This window comes from Polyodon spathula, chromosome 25 (genome assembly GCF_017654505.1).
Source record: "Polyodon spathula isolate WHYD16114869_AA chromosome 25, ASM1765450v1, whole genome shotgun sequence".
Lineage (NCBI taxonomy): Eukaryota > Metazoa > Chordata > Actinopteri > Acipenseriformes > Polyodontidae > Polyodon > Polyodon spathula.
Window position 1 is genome coordinate 14,734,563 of NC_054558.1, and position 20,044 is coordinate 14,754,606.

Consider the following 20,044-nt stretch of genomic DNA (forward strand, 5'->3'; position numbering starts at 1 on the left):
AGCTAGGAGATGAGCTTCATCAAGTTCTGTCGTGTGGTCTTCATCATCATAATAAGTAATAACATGTAAAATTTGCATTATTCATACCTGTATTCCAGTAATCGACAATGGACAGAGTTCTTCAGAGGGTGACGGGGTCCAAGGAGCTTCTGCTGAAGCCCTCCCCCGAAGCTGCCAGTGTCTCAGCCGCCATTAAGACGGGCACTGTCCGTTTCACAGTCAGGACGGCAGAAGAGGTCCGGAGGGATGCGGTGGCCCACGTCATGTCGGAGGGAGGCGACCCCGGGAACACCATGCTGGTACTCGCCCAGAGTACCATGCAGTTCGGTAAGTACCGGGGTCAAACCTTCCGGTGGCTCCTGGGCAACGACGTGGGCTACGCCGTGTCTCTGGTGGCCAGTCACCAGAGGGAGCGGGAGGGAGACAGCTCCACGTCACCCCTCATGGCCAACAAGGACGCACTTACCAGCTACACCTGTGCTTTGCCTGACTTTACCTCGGCTGTCAGGGACCGGAGAACACAGGACGTAGCCTGGCTGCGCTCCTCCCAGCCTGGTCAGGAGGACCTGCGCCTTGTGGCCTTCGGAGTGCTCAAGGACGTCACCTGGAGGGACCTGTACGAGGCTACGGACAAGGAGAGGGTTTGTATAGAATAATGATTTTTTTATTTTTATTATGTCACCAAAAACTACAAATAGACACACACACATAACACTCTGTGTATTATGTCTCGTAGGTACGTCAAATGGATCCGGCGGCAGACACCTCGACCTGGAACGCAGATGGAGGCGCTCCAGAAATACTTTCTGCGGCGAGACCAGGAGGCCCAGACCCAGGCCCAGCCGCAGGCCCAGGCCCAGGCCCAGACCCTGACCCTGACCCTTCTCGCACGACCTGGGACCTCAGCGCCATCCCCGACTCCTGTGCTCTCGTCGCCGCCACCACCGAACGCCCGCCATCTCCGTTCGGACACGCTAGAGGTCGGGTCTCCTGCACCTTCAGCTCGAGGAAAGTATAATGCTTATTTTGCTGTACACCAAGACCGGGCAGCTCACGAAGGAAGACGTGACACTGCCGGTCTACCGCTGCGCGCACGGGTCCACTTCCTTGGAGTCTTTCCATCTTCACCTCAACCGCTTCATCCCAGGTATCCCAGGACCAACAATATGCAAAGTGTATCGTGTCCTTTTGGCGGTCGTGTCGTGGGAGCCCATTCGGAGTGTGTTTTCATTACCGGAGTGTCCGTTTTTCTTGTGTTTTTCAGGTACCAGTGCAATGCACTTTCAGGCGTACCTGCTGGAGGGGCTGTTGAGGTGGAATGAGGACCGCGGCGCAGCTGCAGTGGAGGGCCCGGGACAGATCCTGCACAGCTACAGTGGCTCCCTGCAGCATGCCCTCACCGATTGAGCCAGAAGCTGCTCGGCTGCAATCTAAGGATTTCACCAAGCCTGGAGAGTATACAGGTATGTAACAGCATTTACTTGTTAAGCATTTACTGCTTGTCAACTGCTTGCAACTGTAACTACGAAAACACTACAGCTGCTTACACTTTTTTTGGTTTTGTTTTCTTTCTGTATCTGCAGAAGAGCTCATCGGGGTTGAGTACCTGTACTCTCAAACAGGCTTCTTGCTGCAGGCCGTTGACTTGGACCCGGACGCTCCGGACGAGGCTGCAGACGAGGACCCGGACGTCGAGGACGAGGGGTTTGAGGATGACACGGGCGAACAAGTCGAGGACCCCACCATCCCCGGCCTCATTGACCCGCTGGCAGTGCCGTCCGCGCCCCGAGTCTCGGTCGCTCCGGTCCCGTCGGCAGTCCAGTCCGGTCCAGTTGACGTTTTGTAGACTGCGTCACCCCGGAAACGCCAGCGCTCGGCGCAGGGAGTCTCCTCAGGCTCTCGCTCCTACAGGTTCAGCTGTGAGAGATCCTGAGGTGATGCAGAAGGCGTAGATGTTCGTCTCCCTTTCTGTGTACTGTTACACATAAGCCACAATCTACGCTAACACGGCTCTAAGTTTGGTTTTCTTTCTGTGTTTTCAGGAGTCGTGTGGACCCGATGGTGCCCCCAGGTACCAGCACGTCCAGCTCCTGGCCGGCAGTCTGGTGAGCCTGCGTGAGTTGGCCTGTCTGACGGAGGAGAAAGTAGATGAGCTCATGGAGCTGTGGTGTCTCCTCCCCGAAGGAGATAAGCAGCGCCTCGTCTACCCTGCCCGTCACCAGGACAGGCTGATTCAGGGGCGATTTAAGGCCACGAAGAGCGCAAGCTCTTTCACCCCGGGCACGGACAGCCTGAAACGGTAATTTTGTATATTTTTTAATCTCATTACAATAGTAACCAACAAACAAACCCATAAAATGTAAACATGTTCATATTGCTACTAAAACTTTTTTTATTACTATTATTTATTTATTAATTTTTTTGCTTGTTTGCGGGTGCCTGCTCGGACAGCGCTCGGGACCTGCCCAGTGGCCGCAGACGAGCCGGGTCGTAGAGGCCGTTTGCATCCAGCTCTGCCGCCTCCATCCGTCCTCCACCAGGTCTGCAGGTGCGAGGACTTCCCGGTGGGCGGCTGTCCTCGGACTACGTCCAAGTCCGAGAGCTGGTGCTGGGCAACCCGAGGCTGATGGAGAAGACCACCCTCCAGCTGTTCGAGTTGAACCAGCACACCCTGTCTCAGTGGTAAGGTTCGGCTCTTGTCTGGATACTCATGACATTACACCACAAAGCATAATGGCGACATGTGCATTAAGAATGACCACATCTCACTCACCATAAAATTTGAGGTTAAAGGCTGAAAGAAAAAATGCACAATATCTACACAACTATCACAAACTAGTGACTGTGTTTTTGCTGTACCAGAAAACTGCAATTTTGTGCATTTGCTGGGTTTCAGGCACAACAAACTCCAGAAGGGGCAGGAGTGGGCTGTCCATCTCCAGGGGGTGCAGCCCCCTAGCGCCAGCGCAGTGGGCCCAGAGCCTCAACCCCACCCGCGCCCGCTGCTACGGGAGGCGCCGACGTACGCCCACCTGCAGTACGTCTTTTTGAGCCCCCCCGAACGCCGCGGGTCTGGTGAAACAGAGGAACCACCAGTGTATCACAAAACACTGCCTGGCACATAGGGACGACTTGAAAGTATGTTTATTTTTTATTTTTCCTAAATAACAAAAATAAAAATATGGAACGCTTCACGAATTTGCGTGTCATCCTTGCGCAGGGGCCATGCTAATCTTCTCTGTATCGTTCCAATTTTAGTATATGTGCTGCCGAAGCGAGCACGAATATACCCTGAGAACAGGCGCTATATATACAGTGACACACTACCAAGCCCTGCAGCTGTGGTGGAGCAGTTATCATGATTCCTGTGATCAATAATAGTGTGCTTTGATGTGCACTCCTACATACACACTCAACAAAACACAGTCTGATTACATTGCTTTACTTTACATTACTTTGCACCCCCCACCCTCTGTACCCCCAAAAAACACTTTTCCAGAGCCATTTGTAGTTCTGTGCACGAGAGGTTGCTGGGAGTTATGCAGACTAGGACTTCCCCTTGTTACGACGTGCAACAGCAGTGCGGCCGAGTCTAGTTCCCATCAGAGGGGCGTGGTTTCAAATGAGGGGCTGCTGTAATTCGATACATTTCCTCATGCTTCAGATGGCTCGGCTTGCCGTTTAAAGCCCCTAGGTGCAGCAGCGGCTCGTCAGTTGAAAGCAGACCCTCGTCCCTCCCCTAAGCCCTTCTCCTTCCCTAGTAGTGCTGTACTGGTTTACAGAAACTTAAACCAAAGTAAAATAAAACTGAAGTATGAAAAAAACTAACAACTGATCTAACAGCAAAACTGCAAACCGCTTCTAGTAAAACGCTTTAACATGAGGACAGCAAACTAAATATCTGCATTACCTTCAAGAAGATTGTTAGATCTTAACTTGTATTGTTATCCAAATGTTTAACTGCTGTTGGAACATTAATGTGTTAATTTTTATTTCACAGATCAGCCCGGAGGTAAAAGATCATCAGTGTGTGAGAAACTGACATGTAAACCTCGCCAGTGCTTTAAAACTGAAACCTATTCCAGGCGTTTCAGAAAAACATCCTAACAGTGGCAGCCTGTCTCCCAGTGGCCATTGTTACATTTTAACAACATGTCTCTTCATTGTGTGCATAATGGATTCAATCCCCATTCGTTCAGCCCCACACTCTGAAAGCCATCTGGGAACCACACTGTGATTCTACAGTAGTAAATCACACCTGTTAGATCTGCCAGACTCTGGGATGTTTACTGCAAGTAACTTTTTTGTTTGTTAGCTACCTCCATGGCCATTAATGGGCAGTCAATGTAGTTACTCCATACCGGTTTGCACTAATAAAAGTGAAACCTGAAAATTCTCCAGGCAATAGAGAAGAAAACGTCGCCTCGGTGACTTCTGACCCAGAGCCGCAGCTTTCTTTCCACATGAAAGGCGATGAAGGATCCTGCCGCCTTTCTGCTCTGCTTTAAATCAATCAGCTTCTAAAAGCAGGCAATGCACAGAGACAGAGAGGGGAAGGGGGAAGAAGAAACTGCCTTCTGTTAACCTTGTTACCTTAGCGCAGGAATCTCCTTCTCACCTTGACAGCATGCTGAGGAAGTGGCTGCTTGTGTGCTTCCTCTCATCTCAGAAGTTCCATGGAGAAGCCTCGAGTTCAGCAGTGAGGACGGGGTCATTGTTTTAAAAGAGGACAGGTAGAGAGGTGCATCCTGAAACAGACTGGGAACACTGCTTTCAATTGACTTTGTAGCATTTTTTATAAATGGATATTCTTCCCCAAGAGTTACCATTTGCCCATTCGAGTCAGTACAAAACACACTGCATTGTGAAGAAAGTGCAACTACAAAAGCTGACTTTGTAATGGTTTACCTTTATAAAATTTGACCATAGTAAAATTGCAGTCATTTAGCAGTTTTATTTCCCATTTTTTCCCCCATGGTTATACTATGCATTTACCATTGTTTACCATGGTTTAAAATATGTTTACCATGGTTTAAAAGCTGTTTACTGTGGTTTAAAAGCTGTTTACTGTGTGCTGGCCATTTGTACAAACTGTCCTTGTGAAACACCCTGATTCAGGCATGTGTCCTCCTGAGATAATCATTCATTTGGACTAACACATAAGCAGTGTACAAACTGGCCTCTAACCCCGTGCAGCAGAGTGGCACTGTGAATACAAAAATGACTAAAAAAAATTTAGAAGTGAGTAGTTTTTCGAGATTTACGACTATACTGTATTTAGAGTATAATCGTAAATCTCGTTGAAACTACTCACTTCTAAACCAGGGTGGAGGCATGTTTGTATTACTTTAACCGCAATACATGTTAATTTGGATTCAAATGTTGTTTTTTTTCTGACTTTATGTGAACGAAGACACACATTTGCCTGTTTTCCCATTGGAAATAGTGATATTTTGAAATATCACTGTACTTGTCACAAAAGCAAAGTTTGTGGGGAATAATAGCCATTTTCTATACTTTTGAGGCATAAGCAATTAGGAAAAAACGCTTACTACCCAGGAACAAAAAAAAATAAATAAAATTTGTTACATGGTGTAATCTAAAAGCATGGCTCGCAAACAAATATTATAACAAATAGAAGTGTACAATTTCATTAGCTACAATTATGCTTACAGCTCTTTATTGCCAAGTCAAGCCGAGAAAGAATAAGCAGACGGAAGCAGCTGAGAATGAATGAAGGCATAGCCTTTGCCAAGCTAATTACTTGCACTGAAAAGAAAGACACATCATGCCTCATTGTGATAATATTGGAGATACAAGTAGTTCAGACAGCGAGATTTGGTTTCTATTGTGATGTCATCAGTATGATTTTTCAAAGCACTAGAATTGAATGTGCAGCACACTAACCCCTAGTTTTTCCACCCACTGCTTCTCTTCAACAGAGCCACCCAATGAAGAACAATCTGTTAAGAACATTATTCAGCAGGTTTCATTTCCACTTTATGAAGCAAAATGTGTTAATTCTATAGAGTGATGCAAAGCTTTTGGCCACAGCCGAAGGTTTTGCTTATATCTGGAGAACCTGCTGTCTAATTGTCATGAAACTTGGTATTAACATTATTTGTACACGTTACTGATAATATCAGATTCTGAAGATAAAGCAGGTGTCTGTTTGTCCACTCATCCACCTGCTTGTATGTCACTGTGGCTGACGCCCCGCACATGCACATTTGTATACTGTGTGTCTGTATGTGTGGTTGCCATGTGAGAATGTGGCTGGACTGGTTAGTCTGTCCTGATTGGAGGGGAACATGGAAAACATGTGCAGAATGTGGTCAGGTTCTAACTGATTGGAATTAAGCCTGGCCGCATTGTGTAAAAGAGGAGAGTGGAGACAGTCCAGGGTTAAGTTAGGAGTACAAGCCAGGCTGGGCGCTGGGTGTTAGTGCAGCCAGATCGCTTTAGCTTGGGTGATTTTTGATTTGTATTTTTGTTTGTTTGATTTATTTTTGAAATAATAAATGTGCTCAGAAAGGGCTCTGACCTGCACATTCTGACTTCTGAATCTGTTATTCCTGCTGCTAGCTGCAGACCGTAAAGCCACCCCTTTCACTGTCACACTTATATTTATAGTTACAGTCAAAAGTTTACATAACCCAATGGAAATGATAATTTCTAGAAATTTCTTGTTAACAGAGAATTTTAGGGTGGCTCTTTTGTAGCAAAAGTTTTGCAGTTGGTGGAAAAACTTAGGGGAAATAGATGTCTAGAATAATTTATTTCAGCAATGTTTTCACAAAACTCCAAAAATGCTCAATTGAAAGTATTCATACCCTTTGATGCTAATATAGTATTGTCTAGAAGGTGCTACAAATTTCAATATGATCATGCAGAACCTAATTCTAGAAAAGTGCAAGTAATTAGCTTGGCAAAGGCTATGCCTTCATTCATTCTATAGCTGCTTCAGGCATAGGATGATTGCTGCTTGATTACCTATAAGTCAATATAGGAGTATTTATTTCAGTAATTTTTTTGCAAAACTCCGAAAATGCTAATTCAAAAGTATTCACACTCTGACAAGGAAATTAATACCCAGTTGAGGCATCTTATTTAATAATAACCTCTTTTAAAGTTTAGGATATTTGTCAATTGCTTTTGCCTCATGAGTCTTTAGTGATTTTTGACCATTCTTCAATGCAAAATTGTTCCAGTTCATTCAAATTCACAAGACTTCTCTTGTGCACAGCCTTCTTCAACTGAGTACCAAAGATTCTCAATGTGGATTTAGCTCAGGACTTTGACTAGGCCATTCCAGAACTTTGATTTTATTCTTCTTTAAGACGCTTGCGGTTACGGTTCGTGCACAGCCTCCACCCTGGTACACCAGCAATGTTAATTCCTCAACTGAAACTCCTCCACTTACACCAAAAAAGAAAAGAAAATGAGCAGAGGATGGTTGAATCCATCAAGCTCTGAGTTATGGGGCAGCGCTCTTCCAGAGTGCCACTCTGCTGCACGGGGTTAGAGGCCAGTTTGTACACTGCTTATGTGTTAGTCCAAATGAATGATTATCTCAGGAGGACACATGCCTGAATCAGGGTGTTTCACAAGGACAGTTTGTACAAATGGCCAGCACACAGTAAACAGCTTTTAAACCACAGTAAACAGCTTTTAAACCATGGTAAACATATTTTAAACCATGGTAAACTAATGGTAAATGCATAGTATAACCATGGGGGAAAAAATGGGAAATAAAACTGCTAAATGACTGCAATTTTACTATGGTCAAATTTTATAAAGGTAAACCATTACAAAGTCAGCTTTTGTAGTTGCACTTTCTTCACAATGCAGTGTGTTTTGTACTGACTCGAATGGGCAAATAGTAACTCTTGGGGAAGAATATCCATTTATAAAAAATGCTACAAAGTCAATTGAAAGCAGTGTTCCCAGTCTGTTTCAGGATGCACCTCTCTACCTGTCCTCTTTTAAAACAATGACCCCGTCCTCACTGCTGAACTCGAGGCTTCTCCATGGAACTTCTGAGATGAGAGGAAGCACACAAGCAGCCACTTCCTCAGCATGCTGTCAAGGTGAGAAGGAGATTCCTGCGCTAAGGTAACAAGGTTAACAGAAGGCAGTTTCTTCTTCCCCCTTCCCCTCTCTGTCTCTGTGCATTGCCTGCTTTTAGAAGCTGATTGATTTAAAGCAGAGCAGAAAGGCGGCAGGATCCTTCATCGCCTTTCATGTGGAAAGAAAGCTGCGGCTCTGGGTCAGAAGTCACCGAGGCGACGTTTTCTTCTCTATTGCCTGGAGAATTTTCAGGTTTCTCTTTTATTAGTGCAAACCGGTATGGAGTAACTACATTGACTGCCCATTAATGGCCATGGAGGTAGCTAACAAACAAAAAAGTTACTTGCAGTAAACATCCCAGAGTCTGGCAGATCTAACAGGTGTGATTTACTACTGTAGAATCACAGTGTGGTTCCCAGATGGCTTTCAGAGTGTGGGGCTGAACGAATGGGGATTGAATCCATTATGCACACAATGAAGAGACATGTTGTTAAAATGTAACAATGGCCACTGGGAGACAGGCTGCCACTGTTAGGATGTTTTTCTGAAACGCCTGGAATAGGTTTCAGTTTTAAAGCACTGGCGAGGTTTACATGTCAGTTTCTCACACACTGATGATCTTTTACCTCCGGGCTGATCTGTGAAATAAAAATTAACACATTAATGTTCCAACAGCAGTTAAACATTTGGATAACAATACAAGTTAAGATCTAACAATCTTCTTGAAGGTAATGCAGATATTTAGTTTGCTGTCCTCATGTTAAAGCGTTTTACTAGAAGCGGTTTGCAGTTTTGCTGTTAGATCAGTTGCAGGTTTTTTTCATACTTCAGTTTTATTTTACTTTGGTTTAAGTTTCTGTAAACCAGTACAGCACTACTAGGGAAGGAGAAGGGCTTAGGGGAGGGACGAGGGTCTGCTTTCAACTGACGAGCCGCTGCTGCACCTAGGGGCTTTAAACGGCAAGCCGAGCCATCTGAAGCATGAGGAAATGTATCGAATTACAGCAGCCCCTCATTTGAAACCACGCCCCTCTGATGGGAACTAGACTCGGCCGCACTGCTGTTGCACGTCGTAACAAGGGGAAGTCCTAGTCTGCATAACTCCCAGCAACCTCTCGTGCACAGAACTACAAATGGCTCTGGAAAAGTGTTTTTTGGGGGTACAGAGGGTGGGGGGTGCAAAGTAATGTAAAGTAAAGCAATGTAATCAGACTGTGTTTTGTTGAGTGTGTAGGTAGGAGTGCACATCAAAGCACACTATTATTGATCACAGGAATCATGATAACTGCTCCACCACAGCTGCAGGGCTTGGTAGTGTGTCACTGTATATATAGCGCCTGTTCTCAGGGTATATTCGTGCTCGCTTCGGCAGCACATATACTAAAATTGGAACGATACAGAGAAGATTAGCATGGCCCCTGCGCAAGGATGACACGCAAATTCGTGAAGCGTTCCATATTTTTATTTTTGTTATTTAGGAAAAATAAAAAATAAACATACTTTCAAGTCGTCCCTATGTGCCAGGCAGTGTTTTGTGATACACTGGTGGTTCCTCTGTTTCACCAGACCCGCGGCGTTCGGGGGGGCTCAAAAAGACGTACTGCAGGTGGGCGTACGTCGGCGCCTCCCGTAGCAGCGGGCGCGGGTGGGGTTGAGGCTCTGGGCCCACTGCGCTGGCGCTAGGGGGCTGCACCCCCTGGAGATGGACAGCCCCCTCCTGCCCCTTCTGGAGTTTGTTGTGCCTGAAACCCAGCAAATGCACAAAATTGCAGTTTTCTGGTACAGCAAAAACACAGTCACTAGTTTGTGATAGTTGTGTAGATATTGTGCATTTTTTCTTTCAGCCTTTAACCTCAAATTTTATGGTGAGTGAGATGTGGTCATTCTTAATGCACATGTCGCCATTATGCTTTGTGGTGTAATGTCATGAGTATCCAGACAAGAGCCGAACCTTACCATTGAGACAGGGTGTGCTGGTTCAACTCGAACAGCTGGAGGGTGGTCTTCTCCATCAGCCTCGGGTTGCCCAGCACCAGCTCTCGGACTTGGACGTAGTCCGAGGACAGCCGCCCACCGGGAAGTCCTCGCACCTGCAGACCTGGTGGAGGACGGATGGAGGCGGCAGAGCTGGATGCAAACGGCCTCTACGACCCGGCTCGTCTGCGGCCACTGGGCAGGTCCCGAGCGCTGTCCGAGCAGGCACCCGCAAACAAGCAAAAAAATTAATAAATAAATAATAGTAATAAAAAAAGTTTTAGTAGCAATATGAACATGTTTACATTTTATGGGTTTGTTTGTTGGTTACTATTGTAATGAGATTAAAAGATACACAAAATTACCGTTTCAGGCTGTCCGTGCCCGGGGTGAAAGAGCTTGCGCTCTTCGTGGCCTTAAATCGCCCCTGAATCAGCCTGTCCTGGTGACGGGCAGGGTAGACGAGGCGCTGCTTATCTCCTTCGGGGAGGAGACACCACAGCTCCATGAGCTCATCTACTTTCTCCTCCGTCAGACAGGCCAACTCACGCAGGCTCACCAGACTGCCGGCCAGGAGCTGGACGTGCTGGTACCTGGGGGCACCATCGGGTCCACACGACTCCTGAAAACACAGAAAGAAAACCAAACTTAGAGCCGTGTTAGCGTAGATTGTGGCTTATGTGTAACAGTACACAGAAAGGGAGACGAACATCTACGCCTTCTGCATCACCTCAGGATCTCTCACAGCTGAACCTGTAGGAGCGAGAGCCTGAGGAGACTCCCGGCGCCGAGCGCTGGCGTTTCCGGGGTGACGCAGTCTACAAAACGTCAACTGGACCGGACTGGACTGCCGACGGGACCGGAGCGACCGAGACTCGGGGCGCGGACGGCACTGCCAGCGGGTCAATGAGGCCGGGGATGGTGGGGTCCTCGACTTGTTCGCCCGTGTCATCCTCAAACCCCTCGTCCTTGACGTCCGGGTCCTCGTCTGCAGCCTCGTCCGGAGCGTCCGGGTCCAAGTCAACGGCCTGCAGCAAGAAGCCTGTTTGAGAGTACAGGTACTCAACCCCGATGAGCTCTTCTGCAGATACAGAAAGAAAACAAAACCAAAAAAAGCGTAAGCAGCTGTAGTGTTTTCGTAGTTACAGTTGCAAGCAGTTGACAAGCAGTAAATGCTTAACAAGTAAATGCTGTTACATACCTGTATACTCTCCAGGCTTGGTGAAATCCTTAGATTGCAGCCGAGCAGCTTCTGGCTCAATCGGTGAGGGCATGCTGCAGGGAGCCCCTGTAGCTGTGCAGGATCTGTCCCGGGCCCTCCACTGCAGCTGCGCCGCGGTCCTCATTCCACCTCAACAGCCCCTCCAGCAGGTACGCCTGAAAGTGCATTGCACTGGTACCTGAAAAACACAAGAAAAACGGACACTCCGGTAATGAAAACACACTCCGAATGGGCTCCCACGACACGACCGCCAAAAGGACACGATACACTTTGCATATTGTTGGTCCTGGGATACCTGGGATGAAGCGGTTGAGGTGAAGATGGAAAGACTCCAAGGAAGTGGACCCGTGCGCGCAGCGGTAGACCGGCAGTGTCACGTCTTCCTTCGTGAGCTGCCCGGTCTTGGTGTACAGCAAAATAAGCATTATACTTTCCTCGAGCTGAAGGTGCAGGAGACCCGACCTCTAGCGTGTCCGAACGGAGATGGCGGGCGTTCGGTGGTGGCGGCGACGAGAGCACAGGAGTCGGGGATGGCGCTGAGGTCCCAGGTCGTGCGAGAAGGGTCAGGGTCAGGGTCTGGGCCTGGGCCTGGGCCTGCGGCTGGGCCTGGGTCTGGGCCTCCTGGTCTCGCCGCAGAAAGTATTTCTGGAGCGCCTCCATCTGCGTTCCAGGTCGAGGTGTCTGCCGCCGGATCCATTTGACGTACCTACGAGACATAATACACAGAGTGTTATGTGTGTGTGTCTATTTGTAGTTTTTGGTGACATAATAAAAATAAAAAAATCATTATTCTATACAAACCCTCTCCTCTCCTTGTCCGTAGCCTCGTACAGGTCCCTCCAGGTGACGTCCTTGTGCACCCCGAAGGCCACAAGGCGCAGGTCCTCCTGACCAGGCTGGGAGGAGCGCAGCCAGGCTACGTCCTGTGCTCTCCGGTCCCTGACAGCCGAGGCAAACTCAGGCAAAGCACAGGCGTAGCTGGTCAGGGCGTCTTTGTTGGCCATGAGGGGTGACGTGGAGCTGTCTCCCTCCCGTTCCCTCTCGTGACTGGCCACCAGAGACACGGCGTAGCCCACGTCGTTGCCTAGGAGCCACCGGAAGGTTTGACCCCGGTACTTACCGAACTGCATGGTACTCTGGCTGAGTACCAGCATGGTGTTCCCGGGGTCGCCTCCCCCCGACACGACGTGGGCCACCGCATCCCTCCGGACCTCTTCTGCCGTCTTGACTGAAAAACGGACAGTGCCCGCCTTAATGGCGGCTGAGACACTGGCAGCTTCGGGGGAGGGCTTCAGCAGAAGCTCCTTGGACCCCGTCACCCTCTGAAGAACTCTGTCCATTGTCGATTACTGGAATACAGGTATGAATAATGCAAATTTTACACGTTATTACTTATTATGGTGATGAAGACCACACGACAGAACTTGATGAAGCTCACCTCCTAGCTATTTTGTTACATGCTTCAAGTACTTTTAATTCACTTGTAATTGCAGAAGCTACAATTTATTTTCCACTCGCTATAAAGGAGGCACTTTACCTTTGGATAAAGTTTTGACTCAGTTCTGTGAAGGAAAGACAACTCAATTAGTTGTGTAGCATTTGGGTCCCAAAAAGTGTCTGTATTACAGTAAAATTATATATATATATATATATATATATATATATATATATATACACACACACACACACACACACACACACACACACACACACACACACACAACACACATACTATGTATATACATATACAATTAAGTTATTAACAAGTTTATGCTTTGATTAATTAATTGTATTATTAAACTTATTTGTTAATTGGTAATTATCCCCTGCACCTGGAGGTAATTGTAAATTAGAACCAGGTGCTGGGTATTTAAAGAGCGCAGCCGGTTTGTTCAGGGGCGTGTGGCTGTAGGGTGAAGAGCTTGTTTGTGGCTGTGTGCAACTACAAAGGGAAACCTACGTTTGGTTTAAAAGGGTGTTTTGTTTCTAAACAGCTTAGCTGCCCTGTGCATTAGTCAGGGACCTGCATAGGTTTAGTTAGTGCTCCCAGGGAGCTGTGGTTTTGTTTGTTTTTGTTTGTTTTATTGGTATTTTGAATTAAAGTGCGCCTCAGCGCTAAAAAAACAAAGTTTTTATTTCTGGGTCACATTTTTAAAGGGGCACGAACCCAAAACTACAGCCAGACTGGTCACTAATATATATATATATATATATATATATATATATATATATAAGTACACAGTGATATATTAATCAGGTTAATAATTATACACACACAAAAGCTGATAAGCAGTAGTAATGAGGTACACATCTTGACACACACTCCTAGTGAAACACACACAGACCTAAAACAGATGTACAGTAGCAGCACAGACAGACACACACCCATAGGCACCTATCACAGTGACAGGCTCACGTGACTGTTCTGCAGTAAGGAAGCACTGATGAAGTAATAGAGGCTGGTGTTTAAATTAGCTGTGTGCTTTCCAAAGTGTTGGGGTGTTCATTTTATCATCAATTTTACAGACACAGAGGCACAATAACTTACTGTCAGTAGGTGGCACTGTGGCTCTACTCACTAACACTACAAAGACCAATGTTCTCGTTACTCCAGTAACTGCAGGACAACAGTCACCCCTGCAAGTGTCATCATGAGGAGACACAGTCCTGGACGGTTTTGCCTCCCAAATCAGTGTGATGCTCTCTGTGGAATCCCCATCGAAGACCAGCCACGACCTTTCAGTTGAAGCAGACACAAAAGATCCCTGATCCAGGGAACAGGACACTGGGTCAGTCTGCTTCTACCTATAGACCAGGATGGTCTACAAGGCTGCAAAGGACATGCTGTCTGAGGAATCCCAAGGTGGAGTGGGTAAAGGTACAGTATGTCTTTTTAATTTTATGCCAGTAAGCCCTTCCTTCTGTGCATTAAGGTACCTCATTGAAGCACCCTTCTCTGCACCGCCCATGCTGTGCCTGTGGATTACACATCGAAGTGGCTATCACACAGGAGGATTTCCATCTGTGCCAGGGCTCCAGAATGGCACACATTTTCTGTACTGTTGCTGGCCAAATGAAGGTGTTTTTTTTTACGATATTCATCAAAACATTTAAACCCATCTTCCTACCATTTAATTAAGTTCGGTGGCAGGATCACTTGCCATTGTTTAGTACATTCATTTACTCTGAAACATCTCTGAGCAAATCAGAATATCGTTTGCTCGTAAAGATGGCTAGTGCATTTTTACTTAATGTTTAATTCAATGGGCTGAGATGCTGATTCATTACAAATCCGTTGCTAATTAAGGATAATATTGTAGTTTCATATCGTATTCTGTTCAATATGTGCCTCGATATCTTTTGGGGCTGTAGACAGCAGAAGTACTTCGCCACTCTCCTCTTCAGTTAAATTGAAATGACTCTTTTTCTTCCAGTGATAAAAGGGAGATGTTGCATCAATTTGAAATGTTGGGTGAGTGTGCATGTTTATTTAAAATAATTAGCAAGATGCACTAATCCAGCAATCTTGGTAGGCTGACCTAATTTAAATTTAGTGCCTAATTATTCCTCCAATTTAGATGGTCCAGCTATGTTCCCTCACGGCAACAATTCCCCACTCGGCTCAGGAGAGCTGAAGTTCCTCTGATCCCACAGCCAAGCCAATTGCCTGTCAACCCTGAGCTCAGCAGGCACCGTGCCAGCAGGGTCCACTGTATCGTGGTGGGTGTTGACTGTCGATTGACTGCCTAACCAGCAGGAGTGCCAGAGTCAATGGAATGCGCCCTGTGGAATCTCCAACAAAGAACGACAACTTGGCACATCCAGGACATTACCCTCCCCTCCCGTGACTGCAAGACTCCACCAGCACACCACAAAAATGTGTTTTTAATCAAGTTAATTAACTTTTCCTAATGGATACCAAACACCACTTCACTTGACTTGAAAATAACTTTACATTAACCAATAATATTTATGAGGGCAGTAATATGGTTTTTATATTAAATTTGCTTGCCATTAATAGTCATATCGGCTAAACGTATTCTTCACTTAAAGCATTTAAACAAAATCTTTGAAAACTATGAAAAAATTCCAATAAGAAAAAAAAAAGCTTTCTTTGTATTGATAGTCCACCTGTAATAAACTGACTTGTTTTGTTCTGCCTCTTCAGTAATATGGGATTGTTGCAGCTGAAGTAGTTTTAACTGTTTTAATTGTTTAGATAAATTAGATCAATGTGTGACTAACATTTTCTTTACATTAAATATGTTGCTTAATTGTAGGCACTAGGGTTTTTTTTTTTTTTTTTTTTTTAAACATCACTTAGTCTTAGTCCCTTGTCCCTCTGGATTGCAACCACTGTAGAATGTAGAAACATACTTTAGCGATCTCTGTTAACACAGGCAGGTGCATATGGCAATTTCAGAAAGCAAATACAGTAATTTTCTTTTTTTTTAATTAAACATTTTAATTTTGTGCAATTCAGATAACTCTGATTTTAAATTTAACATTATTTGTTAGCAGTATATTATGGTTAGAGGTTGTACCATTTGAAAAATAAACCATTTTTATACCTTCACAATATGAACCGACTGCCTCAGGCTTATTATTTCAAGCAGAGTTCCCTTTCAATGGAATGACAACCATCACCGAATGGGAAGAGCATCTCTGATCATCAATCACTGATCATATATAAAAAAGCTGCCCTATCAGGACCCACCTGTGAGGTGGAAGTCCCTCCCACCTGCTGCTGAAGAGGGATGTCCTAACAGTAACATATCGCCATTTTCTCTCTCACTTCACTGAGACAGGTCACAGATTGCTTCGTGCTTTCTTGTTCGAATTTGGCCGAATTGTTGGTTTATACGTTCAATTTTCTTGACATCCATGGTAAAATCACGCTTTTGATCATTAAGAGTGCTCTTGCCTGATTCTCCCATCAGTTTACTGACTAGAGCTAGTTTCGACCCCTCTTGTGAGATTGGTGAGCGGCCATTATTCTTTTCTACTACACAAGATCTTGTGTAGTTTCAGATACCGTGTTGGTAGCTGTTCTGGTGCTGTAAGGAGACCCCGCGGGCTCGCGGTGTCGTCCTCTACACCGATTTAATCGGCCACAGCGACCGAAAAAAAAAAAAAAAAAGCTCAGGCCTAGCGCCCCTCTCAAGCCTCGGGCTCACATGGTGTGGCTGCGCTTGCCCTCGATGACCACGGCGACTGAATTGGCTGCATAGCCCGACATCGACCGCGGTTCTCCCGCTGACCTCAGGCTTGGAACAGCGCCTACCCAGCCCCGATTGACTCGACACCGATGTAACCATCTTCGGCGTCACCTACAGCCTGGCGCCGACCACGGCCACCATCGGCACCAACCTCGGCACCAACAATGCTTTCCTTGGTGCCGATTGACTTGGCACCGGTGAACAGCTTCAGAGTGCTACCCATCGGCATCGACCTCATCACCGATTGACTCAGCACCAACTGACTCGGCACCGAACACTCAGCACCGACAGCGCTCTCCTCGGCGTTGATCCCGGCACCGGTGAACTTCTTCGGAGCCGTCTACAGCCCGGCACCGACCTCGGCATCGATTGACTCAGCGCTTTCCTCGACGCCAATCCCGGCACCGACTGATTCGGCACCAGTGAACAGCTTCAGAGCCGTCTACAGCCCGGCACGGACCGCGCTACCCATCGGCACTGAGCACAGCAGCCACGCCCACGAGGCCATGCCTGTGCAGTCAACTGAGTCCTCCGCTGGTTTCCACCAGTGCGACCAGCGCGCGGCGAAGCTGCCCAGATAGGATGAGCACCAGTCCTGCTCCAGATGCTTAGGGCCAGACCATGCGGCCAAAGCACTGGCGGGTGAGTTGGACTGCTCTCCATGCAGAAAGTTCTCCAAGAGAACTAAGTGCAGGAGAGCAGCTCTCTCCCCAGCAGAATCTCTCTCCCTGAGCCATGGGAGAATGAGATCAGTGGTCCAAGGTCCTCCGCAGAGGTCCTCTAGGACACCCCCCCCCCCCAATCCCCGCTACAGTGACCAGAGAGCTCTCCCACACACCTGCGTCACCCCTTCTACACCACCGGTACAGAGGCTCAGGCACCTCTCAGGGGAGGCGGGATGGTCACCACCTAGGCAGTACCGCTCGAGGGGGCACTCACCAGGGGACAGGTGGTCACCACGCAGGTACAGCTCTCCTTCCCCGTGCAGGCACAGACGTTCACCATCACAGTTGTTCAGCTGAGCGGCACTTCCAGGAGTTGGCGGTGACTGTGAGGGCTCAGCAGACTGTGCTGGAGATCCTACTGAAGTCGCAGGGCAGACTGCCCCCTACCACCGGGCAGCCCCAACTTCCACAGTCTCGTTCCCCATCCGCAACACCCTGATCTCCTAGCCCAGACGAGTTGTCCTTCGAGGCATCAAGGTAAGACGTCTCGGACCCAGCCACTTCCATCGGGCAGGTCACAGCAGAGGGCTCCTTACCGCCCCTGCCGCATGTGTCGCAGAGGGAAGAGTTCCGGACACTAATGCAGCTGCAGCCACGAACGTTCCCTGGCTGGCAGAACAGGAGGGAAAGGGGAACCGCTTCCTCCAGCAAAAAGGGCACCCACAGCAAGCCCTCCCTTTATGCCAGGACTTCCTGGAATTGGTGTGCTCCTCCTGCAGCAACCCAGCTTCTGCACCCTCAGCCTCCAGAACAGCAGAGTCTCTGTTGCACATTGCAGTTGCCCAAGAAGCGGGCCTAGGCCTATTCCCCACTATCGGGGACACGGTCACGGTATTGGTGCAAGGTTCCACCTTCACCAAGGGGGATAAGGATAACGGATGCTATGCTGAAGAAGGCGTACGCATCGGCAGCGCTGTCAGTCAAAGCAGCGAACACCATGGCTATACTGGTGCTCTATCAAACCCAGTTAACAGAGAGGCTGCAGGAAAGATTCACAGAGGCAGACATAGGGGAGCTCCAGATGGTAGCAAGGATGATGGTGGCTGCTTGCCTGCATTTGTGGCTGACGCAAGCCAAGGGACGGCGGTTTCAGACCAATTCTGGACCTCAGGGTCCTCAACTTGTTCCTCAAACAGAGGAAGTTCAATATGTTGACAGCCCAAAGCATATCCACCAGTCCGTCCAGCCGGGCGACTGGTTCACATAGATCGACCAGCAAGACGCCTACTTCCATGTTCCTATCCGTCCCGCACACAGAAAATATCTGCGCTTCGCCTTTCAACGCAACGCGTACCAATTCTGCATGCTGCCATTTGGCCTCTCACTGGTGCCCTGCACATTTTCAAAGTGCATGGATGCAGCACTGGCTCCATTCAGGCTGCGGGGTATTCGGATCCTGAACTATCTGGACGATTGGCTAGTTTGCGCACATTCCAAAGTGCGCGCAGAGGCACACACAAAACAGGTCATAGATCATGTGAAGAGCTTAAGGCTCTCTATACATTAACAGAAGAGCAACTTCTTACCGTCTCAGTCCACAGTGTTCCTGGGGATCAAACGGAATTCTATGAGCATGCTTGCTTCTATGTCAGAAGACAGGATTCTGTCGTTGGAGGCCACACTCTCCCTATTCAGAGAGGATGCACTCCTACAGGTCAAAATATGTCAAAGGTTGTTGGGGCTGATGGCAGCCACCTCGAGAATCCTTCCACTAGGGCTGCTGAGAATGTGCCCACTTCAAACCTAGGTAAATACGTTCAATGTGCACCCGGTCCAAGATTGGTACCGGCTGGTTCGAGTGTCTAGACAATGCCGGAAGACACTGGAGTGGTGGCTCCATCCTGGCAATCTGCGCCTCGGATCTCCCCTCGGATCCTCTCACAGAAGGGAAGTGGTCACTACAGACGCCTCCAGTCTGGGCTGGGGAGAGGTCTGGAATGGGAAAGGAATAAGAGGTCAGTGGAAGGGTCATTGGCAGCAAGCGCACATAAATGACCAAGAGCTGCAAGCAGTGAACCTGGCATTATCTGATTTTCACCAGCAATTACCGCACAAACATGTGCTGGTCAGGATGGACAATACCACAGTGGTAGCCTACATAAACCACCAAGGCGGCCTGCGATCACTGGGCCTTCACCACGCAGCGCACAGACTCCTGTCATGGATGCACAGAAACTTGTGTTCCTTCAGGGCAGTTCACCTCCCCGTTGTGGACAACATGGCGGCAGACCTCCTGTCCAGAAGAACTCCAGACAGCTTGGAATGGAGACTGCACACCCAAGTGGTTCAACAGATTTGGGAGAGATTCCGTATTGCACGGGTCGACTTCTTTGCCACAGCCGAGTCCACTCGTTGCCCCCTATGGTTCTCCATGGAGAGAGACGGGGCCCCCAGGGAGTAGACGGGCTAGCTCACCCCTGGCCACAGGGGCTTTTGCATGTGTTCCCTGCGCTACCATTAATACTCCTGACACTAGAGAGGAATAGGGTGGAGAGAGCACAGGTTCTGCTGGTTGCACCCAGATGGCCGAGACACCCCTGGTTTGCTCTCCTCTCCGATATGTTGTCGGGTCAACCGTGGCAGCTCCCGCTGCGCAAGGACCTCCTGAGCCAAGCGGAGGGACTACTATGGCACCCGAACCCAGCCCAGCTCCAACTCTGGGTATAGCTGTTGAACGGAGCCGTCTATTCAGACGAGGTTTGCCAGATGCAGTTGTAGAAACATTAGAGTCTGCTAGGGCGCCGAGCACTAGAGCCCAGTACTCATACAAGTGGAAAGATTTCCAAGACTGTTGCGTTGCCGAATGTCACGATCTTGTGACTTGCCCTATTGAG

General features: G+C 47.9%; 2 non-coding genes across 2 annotated transcripts; one reads left to right on the forward strand and one right to left on the reverse strand.

The window, feature by feature from the left end:
- Positions 1-3,175: 3,175 nt before the first annotated feature.
- LOC121300395 lies at positions 3,176-3,282 on the reverse strand. The gene has a single exon (XR_005947521.1). It is a non-coding gene; the product is annotated as a U6 spliceosomal RNA (small nuclear RNA).
- Positions 3,283-9,426: 6,144 nt separating this feature from the next.
- Positions 9,427-9,533, forward strand: LOC121300396. Its single transcript, XR_005947522.1, has one exon. It is a non-coding gene; the product is annotated as a U6 spliceosomal RNA (small nuclear RNA).
- Positions 9,534-20,044: the final 10,511 nt, after the last annotated feature.